We start from the raw sequence: 17,651 nt of genomic DNA on the forward strand, positions 1-17,651 counted from the left end.
AATCCTTACCAGAGACCTATATGGGGCTCACTGTCTTGAGATTCAGGAAGGCCCTTAAGACCAAGCTCTGTTCCCACACCTGGGAGTAGTACCTTATTTCCCCAAAAATAAGACTGGGTCTTATATTAATTTTTGCTCCAAAAGATGCAATAGGACTTATTATTAGGGTTGGACTCGATGACCTCCAAGGTCCCTTCCAACTTTATTATTATTATTATTATTATTATTATTATTATTATTATTATTATTATTATTATTATTATTATTATTATTATTATTATTTTCTGGTTAGGGCTTATATTTGGGAAAATACGGTACTAAATGCATCCGTCTGGCTGAAATCTTAACTGGGGCTTATTTTGGGGGTGGAGCGTCCCGAAAACTCATGCTAGGGCTTATTTTCCAGTTGGATCTTATTTTCGGGGAAATACGGTATCCCTGTAGAGCCCCTAGCATGGTTTAATTTTTTGACTGATATGGTTGTTTTCATATGGTTGTATTTTTAAACTGTTTTTTAAGTATATATTGGGGTACTGTAAACAGCCCAGAGTCTTCTGTGGTGGATTTAATTTAATAAGAATTAATTAATTATACACTAATATAACAATAATCAAGCCTTTTGTTATACAAAATAAATATAGCACATACAATTAGTCCTCAACATGACCACGACTGGAACTGGAATTTTCTTCATACATTGTCGTGGTTGTATGTTGAGCCAGACCTCATTTTACAGTTTTTACAGCTGTTCTTGAGTGAATCACATGGTGGCTAATGAAATCCATTGTACCCAATGGGCGTTTTTTGTTTTTTTTTGCTGGAAATCAGTAAAAAAGAAGGTCGCAAACCACAATCGTATGACCGAAGGATGCTGCAGCTGGTCACAAATGTGATTTGGTTGGCAAAGGGCTAAATTCTGATCGCACGACTGCGGTGGTGGTACGATGGTCCTAGGTGCGAGTTCAGGTTGTAAATCAGGTTTTCCCAGGCTGTTGTAACTTCACAAGGGCCTCAGATAAATGGCCGAGGTAAGTCGAGGACTACTTGTGCTTCTAATAAATAAATAATTGTACCACTCTTGCGTCAATTTGCATCATGAGTGTATATGATGATGTCACAAGACCAATTGTGTCACTTGCTCTTTTGTGGACTCCCATGTCTCTCTCTCTCTCCTCAAAACTCAATCCCAACCCTAATATAGGTAGTCCTCCATTTACAGCCGTTTGTTTAGTGACCATTCAAAGTTATAGCAGCACTGGAAAACAGCACTGCCTGTTTTTCACACTTACGACTGTTGCAGCATCCCCGTGGCTGTGTCAAAATAATCAAAATTCGGACACTTGGCAACCGGCATGTGTTTATGACGGTTGCAGTGTCCCGGGGTCATGTGATCCCCTTTTGTGACCTTCTGACAAGCGAGGCCAGTTTCACTTAACAACCGTGTTACTAACTTAACAACTGCAGTGACGCACTTAACAACTGTGGCAGGAAAGGTCGTAAAATGGGGCAAACGTCACTTAACAACCGTCTTGCTTAACAATGGAAATGCCGGGCTCAAATGCGGTCGTAAGCCGAGGACTACCTGTAATTGCAACCTGGATGGCTGGTTCTTTCAAGAAAAAGCCTGATTATGATTCGCCACCACCAATTCCCTGGACTGTTGCTCTTTCAGGTTTGAAGAAGAAAAAAACAACAAAAACCCAAGCCTCTTTGGAATTGTTCCTAAAAGAGGAGGATGCTATAATGGAGACAATCAAGAGTCCGTCTGTTGAGAGGACGATTATCTCCCTGCGGGAACTCTTCTAAGCATTCCACTAAATAGCCCTGATTTTAAGGGCAAAGCAATTCTTCCATTGTGCCTGCCAAGGCCCTTGTGTGTGTGTGTGTGTGTGTGTGTGTTTCTCCCTCTGCCCTCTTGCGGCAACCAAAACCTGTAATTTTCTCTTCTTCCCCCTCTTTTATTTAAGTGCTGGCGGTTTGGAGCAGATACAAAGAGGACAGCCAGGGAGGGGAGCGTTTAGTTCACACCTGCTAGTAGTAACTGGGACGAGGGAGCGACATAGCAGAAACAGTCCTCACCTTTCACTCTGCAGGTGGACAAAAAGAAAAGAAAAAAGGTTGGACAACCTTTTTTGTCTGAAGTGGTACGGGTAATCCTCAAATTACAACAGTCCGTTTAGTGACCATTCGAAGCTACAACGGCAAAACCAACTGACGTATGACCGCTCTTCACACTTCTGGCAGCATCTCATCGGTCAAGTGATCCAATTTTGAATGCTTGGCAACTGGTTCATATTCATGACGGTTGCGGTGTCCCGGGGGTCATGTGACCACCTTTTGACAACCTTCTGACCATCAAAGTCAAGGGGGAAGCCAGATTCACTTAACAACCGTGTTACCAACTTAACAACCGCAGCGATTTGCTTATCAACTGCGGCAAGAAAGGTTGTAAAAATGGGGCAAAATTCACTTAGCAAATGTCTCGCTCTAGCAACAGAAATTTTGGGCTCAGATGTGGTCGTAAGTCGAGGACTATCTGTATAGGGTTTCCTGCCTGAGCAGGGGTTCTAATAATAATATTCTAATAATAATAAAGTTGGAAGGGATCCTGGAGGTCATCTAGTCCAACCCCCTGCTCAGGCAGGAAACCCTATACCATTTCAGACACATGGCTGTCCAGTCTCTTCTTAAAAACTTCCAGTGTTGGAGCATTCACCGCTTCTGGAGGCAGGTTGTTCCACTGGTTAATTGTTCTAACTGTCAGGAAGTTTCTCCTTAGTTCTAAGTTGCTTCTCTCCTTGATGAGTTTCCACCCGTTGCTTCTTGTCCTGCCTTCAGGCGCTTTGGAAAATAGCTTGACTCCCTCTTCTTTGTGGCAGCCCCTGAGATATTGGAGAGAAGACCTCCAAGATCCCTTCCAACTCTGTTATTCTGAAAAAGAAAACTGGGGCAGAAGAGGGGAAATGGAGGATCCAAGGCAGGATCCACATTTCCAGTAGTCCACATTTTTGACAGAGAGGACCCACTGGTTTGAAAGAGGGGTGGAAGTATCCATCTCTCTTAGAACTGAACAGCCCTTTCTCAACAGAGAGAGAGGAATAAGACGCCACCTGTCTCCAGTTTACAACACAACCCTTGCAGCAGTTCCAAGAAGATTTCACAATCGATTGCACCCTGATTCAAGTGACCCCGAGGGCACAGATAAACCCCCACATGACCGCAAGAGCTCTCAGGGAGAGTGCTAATGACCAGATGACTGCAAAGCAATACAATCCTTCCATTCCCCCCCTCATCAGAACCTATCCTTCCATCTCCCCACCATCCAGTCTCAACTGTCAGTACTACTTCCATCCTCCCACCATCAGAACTGATGAAGCCTCTTGGATGAGAAGCGAAATGTTTTCTTCTTCCCCCTCAAGATAAAACAATGCAATTGCCTTTTGAAGAAAAGAAAAAAAAAAGCATCTTTGAGACAACTGTGACCTGGATGACTGAGAATCTTCACAGACATCCAAGGCGGAAAGTTTTCAGGGTGGTAAAAGAGCTAAAATTGACCGCCTGCAGCAAATAAATTGCAGATCAGACATGAATTTATGAGCTTCACAATTCGCCCAATCAACTCTGGCCTATATTTCTGAATTCTGTCAATAGGTACAGCAGATGAGTGAAAGGGTCATGGAACGTATTTAACCAGGTTAAAGCACCTCGCAGGTGCAAACACACCAATGTGAAATGTGGTTAGTGTTAACTTTTTTTTTTCTTTTACGGTGCGGCATGCGAGAGTCCGGGTGGTTTGATTAGGGAACGATTCAATATATTGCACAAACCCGGATTTATTCACTTGGATTTATACAGGGCCAGCAGACAGAAGCCTAGCAGATAAAATCACCAACTGTAATGCCATCCAGTTTCTCTGGTAAATGGGAGAAATTCAAGGCAAAGACCAGGATATCAACAGAGATGTAATAACTGTTCGGGTCCGTACACAGTTTATCATTTAAATCATATTCAATGTCTAATATTGCCATTTTCTTCTAAATACAAGTAGTCCTTAAATACACTGAATAATATTTATATGTTACTTATATGTAAGAGTGTAGGTCTATACATATGTTGTATATAGTATGTTTAAAATGTGTGTTGTGTATGTGTACACTTTGAGAGGAAGCAACTAAATTTCATTTTTAATGTGTGCCATTGTACCCACAGGAAAAAATGACAATAAAGGTTGTTTAATCTAATCTAATCTAATCCTTGATTTACAACAGTTCATTTAGTGACCATCTGAAGTTACAACAGCAGTGAAAAACGTGACTTATGACCATTTTTCACACTACCATTGTGGCATCTCCATGGTCACGTGATCAAAATTCAGATGCTTGGCAACTGATTCATATTTATGACCATTGCAGTGTACTGGGGTCACATGTTCACCTTTTGCAACCTTGTGATAAGCTACTATCTTAACAACTGTAGTGATTCACTTAACAACTGTGGCATAAAAGGTCATAAAATGGGCAAAACTCACTTAAATGTCTCATTTAACAACAGATATTTTGGGCTCATTTGTGGTCGTAAGTCGAGGACTACCTGTACTTCCTTACTTCGTGACACATGATCTTTGAACATTCCTAAGTACAGCAATATTTTCAATGAAAAAAACATAATTAATTAATAAAACATAGTGATTAGATCCTGGTGCTTGTCTTTGGGAACATCCTTTCTCTCTCTTTCTCTCTCTCTCCCTCCCTTCTTCTCCCCCCTCCTATGTGTTATAAAATAAATATAGTATTTACATTATATGTTAATTTTGGTAACTCGTCCAGAACAAACCTGGGCATTTTAACAGCCTTCGGGCCACATCTGGTCCTTTGGCTGTCCCTGTTTGGCCCGCATGCGGTCAACAGGAAATTAGAAATCGAATGCAAATAAATTAGAAATCAAATGCAATACAGCCACATTGCTTTTATTCTGAAAGTCACTGCCATTTTTTTTTCAGTTTACATATGTGCATGCATGCAAGCCTACACCCCTTCGCAGCCCTATTGGTTCAGCCCTCCACAACAGTCCCAGTTTCTTATGTAGCCCTTTGGGGAAATTAATTGCCCTCCCCTGATCCAGAATCACACTGGTGAGATGGGCGGCCATATGTACCTGCATAAATAAATAGATTTGGGTTCAAACATCTTTTTGGAAAAATTATGACTTCTGTCTTATTGCTGCCATCTAGTGATCACCAAGAGCATCGCATCCCAGATCACGTAAACTAATCCAATGATTTTCAAAATGTGATCCGTGGACTCTTGGAGTCTCTGAGACCCTTTCAGGAGGGTCCACACGATGAAAACTCTTTTCATAGTAATACTAAGACATCATTTGCCTTTCTTCACTCTCATTCTCTTGTGAGAATGCAGCGGAGTTCCCCAGAAGCTGCATGCCACCATTGCTCTGGTGGCTAATGGAATGTGTGCTTGTGTATTCTAAGATAGTAGGTTTAGGGCAGGGGTTTCCAAACTTAGCAACTTTAAGACTTGTGGACTTTGACTCCCAGAATTCCTCAGCCAGCCATGCTAGTTGGAGAATTCTGGAAGTTGAAGTCTAGAAGGCTTAAAGTTGCCAAGTTTGGAGAGCCGTGGATTAAGGGTATAAATATGTGCATTTTCAGAGGTTTTCAGTTTTAGGGTTATATCTGTTAACAAAGATGATCAGGGGACTGGAGGCTAAAACATAAGGAATGATTGCTAGAATTGGGTATCTCTAGTTTAATGAAGAGAAGGATGAGGGGTGACATGAGAGCAGTGTTCCAATATCTCAGGGGCTGCCACAAAGAAGAGGGAGTCAAGCTATTCTCCAAAGTGCCTGAAGGCAGGACAAGAAGCAACAGATGGAAACTAACCAAAGAGAGAAGCAACCTAGAACTAAGGAGAAACTTCCTGACAGTTAGAACAATTAACCAGTGGAACAACCTGCCTCCAGAAACGGTGAATGCTCCACCACTGGAAGTTTTAAAGAAGAGACAAATGGACAGCCATTTGTCCGAAATGGTTTAGGGTTTCCTCCCTGAGCAGGGGGTTGGACTAGATGACCTCCAAGGTCCCTTCCAACTTGATGATGATGATGATGATGTAATGGGTTTACTCTTGATATTTTTAAATGAACTAATGAATGCATATTTTTAAAATGTCTCCCTTTTAATTTCTAACACGGCAAGCAGTGCTAGATATAGCCCATATAAACAAAAATTCTTTGGGGTCTTTAACAATTTTGAAGAGCGTAAAGAGGTCCCAAGGCCAAAACATCCGAGAACCGCTGCCCTGGATGAAGAGTTTTGAGGGTGAAGGTTCGTTCTCTGAACTTGTGGGTTAGTTTCCAAACGTCTTGTTACCAAGCGAACTAACACCTTCGGTGGAGGCTAGGGGATGTGAGTGTCAATGTCCTTCTATTTATCAGGGCTTCAGGTATGGGTGTGTCAAGTGAGGGTCTCGCGGTGGATCCAGTGTGAGTCATCAGTGAGGGGCTTGTGATGGGTCTTGTGATGGGGAGGTTACACCAGGTCAGGGTCACTGGGAGGTGAACTGCTAGTGGGAGGGGGGCTTGTGCGGTTGAGGGTCGGTGCTGTCTCTGGTTGGCTGTGTGGTTGATTTGGATTCTGAGGGGCTCCTAGGCTGGTTGTCGGTCAATGTGTCCATTGCTTGTGGAGTGCCAGGCTTCTATGAACTCACGAGTGTGGCGGGAAATAGCTTGGCCGATATTTTTTGTGTTGCTGAAGAGTTTTGTTCATTGTTTTGCCCCAAGAGCCAAATTCTTTCCTACTGTTTCAATGAGGGGCAAATTAACTGTGAGGTCTCCTTAGCTTCTCTTGCCTTCCCTCCAGGCTTCCCCTGGAGATGAGAAAGTCAAACACTGTTCCTTGCTTGGACTGGTACAGGGGAGATGAATTATTGCATCACCTTTCAAGCTGGTGGTGGGCTTACGTTTAACCTTGCTATTGGCTTTACCTGTTAACTATGTTTTTTTTAATATAGTAGATAGATGTTAGGTTAAATTGGTTGGGTAAAGAGAATGGTAGAAGTCCATAAACTGGAGGCCTGCTTTGCAAGTGGGGGGGAGGGACTATTATTCTTGAAATATATTTAGTAGGAGGGATAATCTATGTGTATTTTCTTGTTTAGCTTTGCTTTGTTCTTATATATTTATTTTTTGTTTGTAGTTTGTATTTTAATGTTGTGAATAAAATTTTAAAAAATTCCAAAAAAAAATCCCAGTTGACAATGAAAATATCAAACTGGTATATAGCTTCTGCTTTTTAGGGTCAACCATCAACAGTAAAGGAACAAACAGACAACACCACAGACTAGCACTGGATAGAGCAGCCACGAAGGCCTTGGAAAAGATATTTAGAAGCCGGGATATGTCAACTCCTACCAAGATCACAAGCGCCCAAGCCATGGTGGTCACTGTGACATTCTATGGAAATGAAAGTTGGATTTCAAGAAGCAGGATAGGAAGAATATTGTTGTTTTTGAACTTTGCTATTGGAGGAGACGCTGTGAGAGGGATCTTGGAGTCCTAGTGGACAGTCCCTTAAATATGAACCAACAGTATGCTACAGTCGCCAAAAAAGTCAATGCAATTTGAAATGATAGAAAATATTTGTAGATTGGGTGGTAGATGTTGGCAGTGGTTTGTTCTCTGAGCTTGCTGTTCAGCTTCCGAACATTTCATCAACATCATCCTGAACAGGAAGCTTGGAGAACAAACCACCACCAACAAGCCAACGCAGTGCTAGGCTGCATTAACACAGGGATAGAATCAAGATCACATGAAGTGTTAATACCTCTTTATGATGCCTTGGTAAGACCACACTTGGAATACTCCATCCAGTTTTGGTCACCAAAATAAAAAAAAGATGTTGTGACTCTGAAAAGAGTGACTCTGAAAAAGGGAAGAGCAACAAAGATGATTAGGGGGCTGGTAATTAAAACATATGAAGAACAATTGCAGGAATTGGGTAAGTCTAGTCTAGTGAAAAGAAGGAGTAGCAGTGTTCCAATATCTGAGGGGCTGCCACAAAGAAGAGGGGGGGGTCAACCTATTTTCCAAAGCACCTGAAGGCAGGACAAGAAGCAACAGATGGAAACTAATCAAGGAGAGAAGCAACCTAGAACTAAGGAGAAATTTCCTGACAGTGGAAATCAATGGAACGGCTTGCCTTCAGAAGCTGTGGGTGCTCCATCACTGGAGGCTTTTAAAAATAGACTGGACAACCATTTGTCTGAAATGGTATAGGGCAGGGGTGTCAAACTGCCGGCCCGCGGGCTGGTTGCTGAGGCCGCGCCCACCTCAGCTCCAGCAATGCAAAAAAAGTCGCGATACGTCATGTGACGCGGTGAGTTTGACACCCTTGGTATAGGCCAGGGTTTCCTGCTTGAGCAGGGGGTTGCATTTGAGGACTTCCAAGGTCCATTCCAACTTTATTATTATTATTATTATTATTATTATTATTATTATTATTATTATTATTATTATTATTATTATTATTATTATTATTATTACTACTACTACTACTACTATTACTATTATTACTATTACTATTATTATTATCTGTTATTCTGTTACTCTGAATATGATGGATAACCAAGGAAATGAACCAATGGATCACTGAACAAATCAACCCAGAATTCTCACTCAAGCACAAGTCCCCAGGCTTAAATTATTCTATTTCAGACATGTTATGCAAAAACCCGCTCTCTGGAAAAAGCTCTGATGCTGGGAAAGGTGGAAGGAAACAGAAGAAGATGACCAGCAGCAAGATGGATGGACTCAGTAACCGAGGCAATGAGTACACCATTGGGAGACATGAAAGAACAGGTTAGGGATAGATCGTTTTTGTTGAAAAATCTATCTATGTGGTTGCTAGGAGTCGAAAATGACTTGATGGCACATAATCAATCAATCAAAATGTTAGTTTGGGAAAAGGAATAGCATCACTCACCCTGCTCTATTATAGCTTATTCTAGTGGCGGTTGTTGGGATCTAGGAAACACAATGGAAAACAGGCCGTACATGTTTACTTTACATGCAACAATAAGATTATATCAATTTGAAACAAGAGTGAGAAAAAACCAGCAAGTCCAATTGTTATATATGCTTTTGACCAGTAGGGGGCGAAATGGCTTCACAGACTCACTATATACCGGTAAATATATTTCTTCTTTCTTTCACACCCATCCACCCTACTCTTACACAAAGAGAGCTGTTGTACACAGTACATACTGTACATCTTTGGAAATTTAAATTTTTGGCTCAATAGACATAACACCCCTTAATAAAGCTCCTTTGGGTCTGAACTCACTGCATCTCCTTGCATTTTGAGGATCAGTTCAGATGTCCTTCAGAATCACTGCTGCTGTTGCAAAAAGACTCCAGGCACTTCTCAGGGCAAACTGCCTTTAATAAAGTTACTTTTTCTTTCATTTTTCTAATACTTTTTCCCCCCAAAGTGAGGGTCCAACGTTACATCGAAGTTCTGGAGCTGCATTTCTCTTGGAAGCCAACAATCAAAAGAAAACCAGTAGCACCTTTTCAGATTAACCAATTTTATTAAAAAGGAACAGCTGTCATGGACTATAGCTCCCTTCGTCAGGCTAGCCTTTTTAATCGAAAGAGGTCATCCAGAATGGTGCTATCAGACATCTTCTGATTTTTGCCCATCATAGGCTAACACAAGTCTCCTCCTAATGTATTATCTGAAGACGGAAGAGATTTTATTCTTGCTGTTTAAACATAATAGCAGGAATGCCATTTTTTACATGTATTACAATGCAGTTAGTCCTTGACTTGTGACCACAATGGAGCCCAAAATTTCCATTACTAAGTGAATTTTGAATCTTTCTTGCCACAGTTGTTAAGTGAATCACTGCAGTTGGTAAGTTAGTCACACGGTTGTTAAGTGAATCCGGCTTCCCCATTGACTTTGCTTATCAGAAGTTTGCAAAAGTTGATCACTGCAACCGTCATAAATACGTGCCAGTTGCCAAGCAGCTCAATTTTGATCACGTGACCACTATAATTCTGCAAAGGTCATAAGTATGAAAAACGGTCATAAGTTGCTTTTTTTCAACACCATTATAACTTTGGTTACTAAATGAATGGCTGTATTTCTAGGACTATCTGTCTCTTGGAAATCCTCAGGTATGTTGGCTGCTGTGACAAATAATAGTAAGCCCATATGATTTTATCATCTTTTTGGTTTCCACAAGGCCCAAAGGCAAAAAAACTAAGCTGCACAAAAGCTAATCAGGGTTTACCTTAACATACCGGTACTTAGCATGTTATGCCAATACAAATAGTAACATGGCTGTGCAGTGCTCTTGACCAGATTCCCAAAAGATTGTTTGAAGCAGAAACTAAATCTGAAGTTTCTGATTTGTAGTTAATTTGATTTAAACTTGTTGTGTGTACACATTCCCCCTATAGCCACAGAAGCTTATTGGCTGACTTTGGGCTAGTCCCTCCCACTCAGCTCAGGAACCAATCAGGTATGGTAAGGAGCTGGACTAGGAGTGGGGAGATACAGATTCTACTCCACCCTGAATGCAGAATTCTCACTCAAGAGACAAAGGATCAGGCTCAAATTATCATAATTTGGATACATTTTGTGAAGGCCTAGATCTCTGAAGAACACTGGGACAGGTGGTAGGAAAGAGAAGGACGACCAGCAGCAAGAGGAGATGGACTCAGTTGCCATGGAGATGAGGGCATGGTTTGAAGGCCTGAAGGCCTAGGCAACAACAGATCAAAAAGGAAAATACCTATCTACATGGTCACTAAGAGTAGACACTGCTTCATGGGATACATTCAATTAATCAGGCATGGAACTTCTTGAGGGAACTCGGATCTGCCATTCTCTTTCCAGTCTGGCCTACTTTACAGGGTTGTTATTGCAGTGAAAAATGTATACATTTAGTATAAAATTCCGAAAGGTGAGATACAGGTAGTCTTCAACTTACAAGAGTTTGTTTAGTGACCATTCAAAGTTACAACAGCACTGAAAAAAATGACTTATGAACATTTTTCACACTTAGAACCATTGCAGCATCCCCATGGTCACGTGATCAAAATTCAGATGTTTGACAGCTGGTTCATACTTATGACAGTTGCAGGTCATGTGATCACCTTTTGAAACCTTTTGACAAGCAAAGCCAATGCGGAAATCCGATTCTCTTAACAACTATGTTACTAACCTAACTATTGTAGTTACTTTCTTCACTTAAGAAAGGTCATAACATGGGACAAAATTCACTTAACTAATGTTTCACTTAGCAACAGAAATCCTGGGCTCAATTGTGGTAATAAGTCAAGGACTATCTATATAAATATAATAAAGGCATAAATAAATAAATCCACAAATCCTATTTCTCAATGTAGCAGCTTCTCTAAATACAGGAAAAATCTAACCTAGTGTTTTTCATCCTTCGTAAGTTGGGAATTCTGGGAGTTGAAGTCCATACATCTCAAATGATGTGGATGTTGGAAAATACTGGTCTAACCCTTTACTGTCCCCCTAAGGGTTCTGTGGATGTTTGCACCCCAGATATAATCATCCTAGTGCAGGGATAGGCAACCTTGGCAACGTTAAGGTTTGTGGACTTCGACTCCCAGAATACCCCAGGATGGCTGGCTGTGGAATTCTGGGAGTTGAAGTCCACAAGTCCACAATTTGCCATAGTTGCCTACCCCTGCCTTATACAGTCTACTATCTACTCTGCTTCAACCTCCCTCAGAATTTGACTTTCCTTATTGAAAGAATGACCTGTAACCAAAGTCATGCCAACTTGAATGAAAAAGGATTTCCGTTTCAGTGGGATGATACTGGAATGTCAGAATTTCTCACGTTCTTAAGAGGCTTCGTGCCTCACTGGGTTGGGCTAACTGTGCCACAGATCTGCCTCCGAGAGCAAGTACTGAAATCCAATAAAAGGGGAAGGTGGAAGAAATAGGACATGTTGTCTCTTAATAAACTTCTTCTTCCTGACCTCTGTGGGAAGCAGGAAACTGGGTTAGAAGTCCTCTCCTTGGCTATGAGGACTGGTTCCAGTAGAGGGGCAGCTGAAGATGGGCGTTCTCCATCCACCAGTTATTGGTATGCAGCTGGTGTGTCCTGAGAAAGCCCGCTTGCCCAAGCAGGCTGTCTGCCACAAAGCAAATTAAATCTTCCTTTGAACTTATCAAATTAGGATAAAAGACAACACAAAAAGCTCCTGAGCCATGGGCTGCCCTCTTGATCTAGGCTTCTTTTGAAAGGAACTCAGTTGAGGAAGGAAGGAAGGAAAGAAGGAAGGAAGGAAGGAAGGAAGGAAGGAAGGAAGGAAGGAAGGAAGGAAGGAAGGAAGGAAGGAAGGAAGGAAGGAAGGAAGGAAGGAAATTGAAAAAGAGTGAAGGAAGGGTGGGAGGGAGGAAGGAAGGAAGATGGTAGTAGAAAAAGGAGGGAGGGAAGTGGCATCTAGGATGGAAGGGAGGGAGGGAGAGGGGGAGGGAAGGAGGAAGGAAGAAAGGAAGGAAGGCTGATGAGAATGGAGAAGAAGAAAGTAAGTGGTAAAAGTAAATGAAGTCCTTTTTTCCTTCCCACTCAATATCTAATTCTTCCGAGTCAGCCTCAGCTAATACAACATGAAGCAAATACTCCTAATAAACTCCCACGGTGACACAACATGGCAGTTGAAGTCTGCCTGGGTGCCAGAGGGTACCTGGAGAAATGTCTGACAGCTCAATTTATACCTGGTGCAAGGAGAAGAGTGACTGGGGCTGGAGGAGAGGCGGAACATACTGTGGATGCAAGAGAAAGGCTGGATGGGGAGCTGAGGGCCAAAAAGTGAGCTGAGGGGAAAGGAAGGGCGGTTTGGGGCTTGAAGACGGCATTCCACCCCTGATTAATTACACACACACATACACACACACACACACACCCCACACACACACACACATTTTTAAAAACAAAATAGTGAGCTTTGAGATAAAACTATTTTTGCAAGGGAAGGAACTTAAGTTGTTATGTGAGATAACACCAATATCTTGCCTTATGGCTGGGATCTCCAAACTTGGCGACTTTAAGACTTGTGGACTTCAACTCCCGTGGCTAGCTGGGGAATTCTGGGAGTTGAAACCCACAAATCTTTTTTTTTATTGAAAAGTTTTATAAAAGTTACAGTATAAACCCCAAATCCAACCCACCCTAACCCCCCCTCTCCCTCCCCCACTTCCCAGAGCTGAATACAGGGTTACAAATATAATAATCATAATCTAACTAACATTAACCAACTATATAAATAACCAAGTCCATAATGCGCTTTAACTCCCCTTTAACATAAATATAATAATAATAATTAAAACATAAACAAATTAGCATCCTAATTATTAAACAATAGAATATTGTTAAACAATACTAATACTAAAAATAATAATATCATATAATTAAAACTAATAAACATTTCACTATAATAAACTATTAATACTAATAATACTCTAAAATTTACTCATAGGCTAAATGGAACTTCTTAGTCCCATATTTATTCTGAATATAATCTATCCATCTTCTCCATAACCCACAAATCTTAAAGTCGCCAAGTTTGGAGACTCCTGCCTTGAGATAAAATTGGGGGAACAAGGGGCACAATAAATGAAACCAAGGAAGATGACAGCTCAAAAAGCTAAGAAGGGACAGACTTGATTATTACACCAGTGAGAGACCATTACAAGATCCCAGAATCGTAATCTAAGTTGGGAAATTTAAAAAAAATATCCCAGAAGACGACACTGGAAAATCACTTCTGTATTCTTGCCCCAAAAAACTAAGTAGACATGTGACACCCCCAAGAGTGGACTTCTACTGAGGAAGGCTTTAAACTTTATTTAATTTGTTCAAGAAAGGGTTGCACAATTCCCACCATTGCTCAACAGTTTCCCCCCCCCAAAGGCTGAATTTCACCCCTCCCCCTGCAATAAGACTACAGGTAGATTTCAACTTAAAACCATAATGGAGCCTCTCCCTTACAGTCACACATTGTGACAGGTGTAAAATGGGTCATCCATATGGCCAAACAAATGTTACAACTGTTTTTGCAGTGGTCCTAAAGCGAACACTACGGTTGTTAAGCAAATCAATTCTTCACTATCAGTCGGTTTTGCCAAAAACTGGAAGCAAATGCTGGTTTTCGGCAAAAACAACATAAATCACGATTACGTGACCATGGGACACTGCAAACAGTTGTACATGGGGCCTGGTTGCCAAGCACCTGAAATGCAATCACATGATTGGGAGGGGGGGCTGACCATCAGAACTGGGTTATATTGGAGCTTTGAACAGTTGCTAAGCAACCAAACATAAATCAGGGATTACCTATATTGGCAATTCTTGGGAAGGCTTCCACCCTTTTATGACTACGGGTAATCCTCACTTAAGCACCACAATTGGGACTGGCAACTCCATCGCTAAGTGGAAAAATCAGGTGACTGTACAAGATTTACGATGTCACTTCCGCTTCCATCATTAAGCAAATTAATGTGGTCGTAAAGCAAGACCTCACATGATTATGACTTGTGATTTCACTGATGGTTCTCTATTGACTCTACTTCAGCGGCCCCCAACCTCCAGGCCGTGGCCCACTACCGGGCCGTGGGCTATTCGGAGTTGGGCCATGCGAGGGGCTGGCGAGAGCAGGCAAGCACAGCTCAACTTGTGCAAACAGCAGGCCAGTGGGCACTGGCCTGTGTGCACCAGCCTGTCACTTGTGCAAGCTGAAGCGTGCATGTGTGCGCCGGCCCACCACTCATGCAAGGGCTGTATGCACGCAGATTCGCCGGCTCACTACTTGCGCAGTCCAGTTCCCCTTTCTCCGCCCCTCCCAGCCAGGCTGCCAAGTCGCAAAGGTTGGGGATCGCTGGTCTGCTTGTCAGAAACCAGCTATGAAATGTGCAAACAGTGATCATGTGGTGATTGTGGGATGCTACAATGGTTGCATGTGTGAAAACTTTTTCAGCACGAAAGTTTGAAAGGTCACCAAACTGGACAGTTGTTAAGCGAGGACTGCCTGTATTCTTCCTCTCTTAACTAGAATACTTGTAAATACAGGTAGTCCTCAACTTACAACAGTTCATTCAATGACCGTTCAAAGTTACAACAGCACTGAAAAAAGTGAGTTATCATTTTTCAGACTTACGACCATTGTAGCACCCCTGTGATCATGTGATCAAAATTCAAATGCTCGGCAACGGGTTCATACTTATGACCGTTGCTGTGCCCCAAGGTCATCTGATCCCCTTTTGCAACCTTCTGACAAGCAAAGTCAATGGGGAAGCCAGATGCACTTAACAACTGTGTTACTAACTTATCAATTGCAATGGTTCACTTAACAACTCTGGCAAGAAAGGTCGTAAAATGGGGCAAAACTCACTTAATAAATGTCTCACTTAACAACAGAAATTTTGGACTCAGTTGTGGTCGTAAGCCGAGGTAGTACAGGTAGCCCCTCTTTTAATGCCCCAAATTAAACAAGAAAAAATGCCCCCCTTTTTGACCCAATGTAGCGGCTTAGGGACTCCTCGCTGAGTTTCTTTTTTTGCCAAATAATCCCATCCTGGGAATAGACAGCTGAGCTTAAAAAACAACAACGAAAAAACAGATTTTCACTTCTGCTTTGGCATACAGCCTCAGCAGCAAGCGATTCTGATTACAGTTGGCACCGTCAGCCGGTGTGAGCGTCCAGAAACAATAATTTTTACATGGATTGGCAAAGCCAAGGCTGACCGTGCTTTCACACCTTCTAACAAGTCATTTGAACATATATAACAAGCCACAGGCGGCTGGGTGAGGTTTCTGATCGTCCTCAAGTGTTTGGCTCCAAACTCCGGAAGGCAGATTGATGGAGAAATATCTCCTCTTGGCACAGCCGAGCAAGTGAGCCCCAGCCACTGGGGCTTCCCAATAAATCTACTCATGGCACGGGCCTCCAACTAGAAATACCCCAAGCCAAAGCTATTCATTAGGGAGACCAATCGATGGGCTTTTTCAAATTTATTATTATTATTATTATTCATTCGCCAAGTACATTCCAAGGCCGAGCAAATTTGACAGCGTGATTAGAAGTAGAGCTTCTGTGTCTGCACTGAGCTGTTCCTGGACTGGTATATGGGAAACCGTATGCAGAATCATTCCTGTTTATCCTACTTTAGCAGAGAATGCTAAATGTTGCCATTACAGTTCGGCCTTATCTGGGAAATGCCTGTCAGATCTGATAAATATACCTAGAGCTCTCTCTGTTGTGCTCCGTGCAGCTTCACATTGATCAACAAAAGTGTCATGGAAAGAAGATGGCATTTTGTGCACCCAATAGAACAATATTTCTCAACCTTGGCAACTTTAAGATGTATGGACTTCAACCCCCAGAATTCCCCAGCCTGCAGGGCTGGCTGGGGAATTCTGGGAGTTGAAGTCCACACATCTTAAAGTTGTCAAGGTTAAAAAACACTGCTATAGAGTTACTTTCATTCTAAGCTACTGAAGTGAAATGATATTAAGTCAAAATGCTCTAGCATCACTGGCTCAACAAATCCATATTTTTCTGACCCACAAACCTTTGTGATGTCAGTACTCTGAAGCTTCAAAAAGAGGCATCTGTCAATTCAAGCAGAAAAGTGAGGGTCTTTTCATTTAATCTTACAAACAGCATCAGAATTCTATCCGCCCTCAGCATTTACTCATTTCTATTTTTATTCTCAGGATGGGTTTTGGGGGGGAGGGGTGTAACATCCACAAATGCCAATTTGGTTTCCTTTTCAACAATGGAAGAGCGGGAAAGAGATCAGCAATTTGTTTATTTTACAGATTACTAATCACAGGTGTTATGGAATATAAGACAATTGTTTATCTGGTGGAAAAATGACAATGAGGTTTTTTTTAAAAAAACTAAATCTGTTTTTAAAATGGGAGGGACATTTTAGATTTTATGAGAAAAGAAGATGGAGGGAAACATTGTTTTTCAGCTTGATTTTCCTCTGGATATATTTAGGGAAAATTCAGAATTATCATCCTTTGATACATCAGAAGAGTGCTGTTGGACTCACCAAACAACACACTCAGCAAGCAGAATATGAGCATAGCAGCATCTCTTGCCTATTTAAGTTACCAGCAATATATACTGAGAGAAATACTTGTCCCCAATTTTGGAAACTATTTATAGACATCCTAACCCAGGGGTAGGTAACCTTGGCTCTTTTATGACTTGTGGACTTCAACTCCCAGAATTCCTAAGCCAGCCATGCTGAGGGGATAGGGAGAGGTTTCCAAGCTGAGCCATGCTGGCTCAGGAATTCTGGGAGTTAAAATCCACGACTCATAAAAGAGCCAAGGTTGCCTACCCCTGTGACCTAACCCAAAGGCCAAGTTCCATCTAGCCAAAATATCTTAAGCAGTTTAATGAGACCAACCTAGGAATCATGAAAGAATACAGGTAGACCTCAACTTACAACAATTCATTTAGTGACCATTTGAAGTTACAATGACATTGAAAAAAGTGTTTTATGACAATTTTTCACACCTATAACTGTTTGCAGCATCCCCATGGCCATGTGATCAAAATTCAGACGCTTGGCAA

The 17,651-nt window shown here is 41.7% G+C and overlaps 1 protein-coding gene across 1 annotated transcript in view; it reads right to left on the minus strand.

Annotated features, from left to right (window-relative positions):
* LOC107282184 (one cut domain family member 2-like) overlaps positions 1-17,651 on the minus strand; it is a 76,069-nt gene that overhangs the window by 9,048 nt on the left and 49,370 nt on the right. The window lies entirely within an intron of this gene.

The sequence above is a fragment of the Protobothrops mucrosquamatus genome, unplaced genomic scaffold (assembly GCF_001527695.2).
Source record: "Protobothrops mucrosquamatus isolate PMUCROS unplaced genomic scaffold, P.Mucros_1.0 scaffold6, whole genome shotgun sequence".
Classification (NCBI taxonomy): Eukaryota; Metazoa; Chordata; class Lepidosauria; order Squamata; family Viperidae; genus Protobothrops; species Protobothrops mucrosquamatus.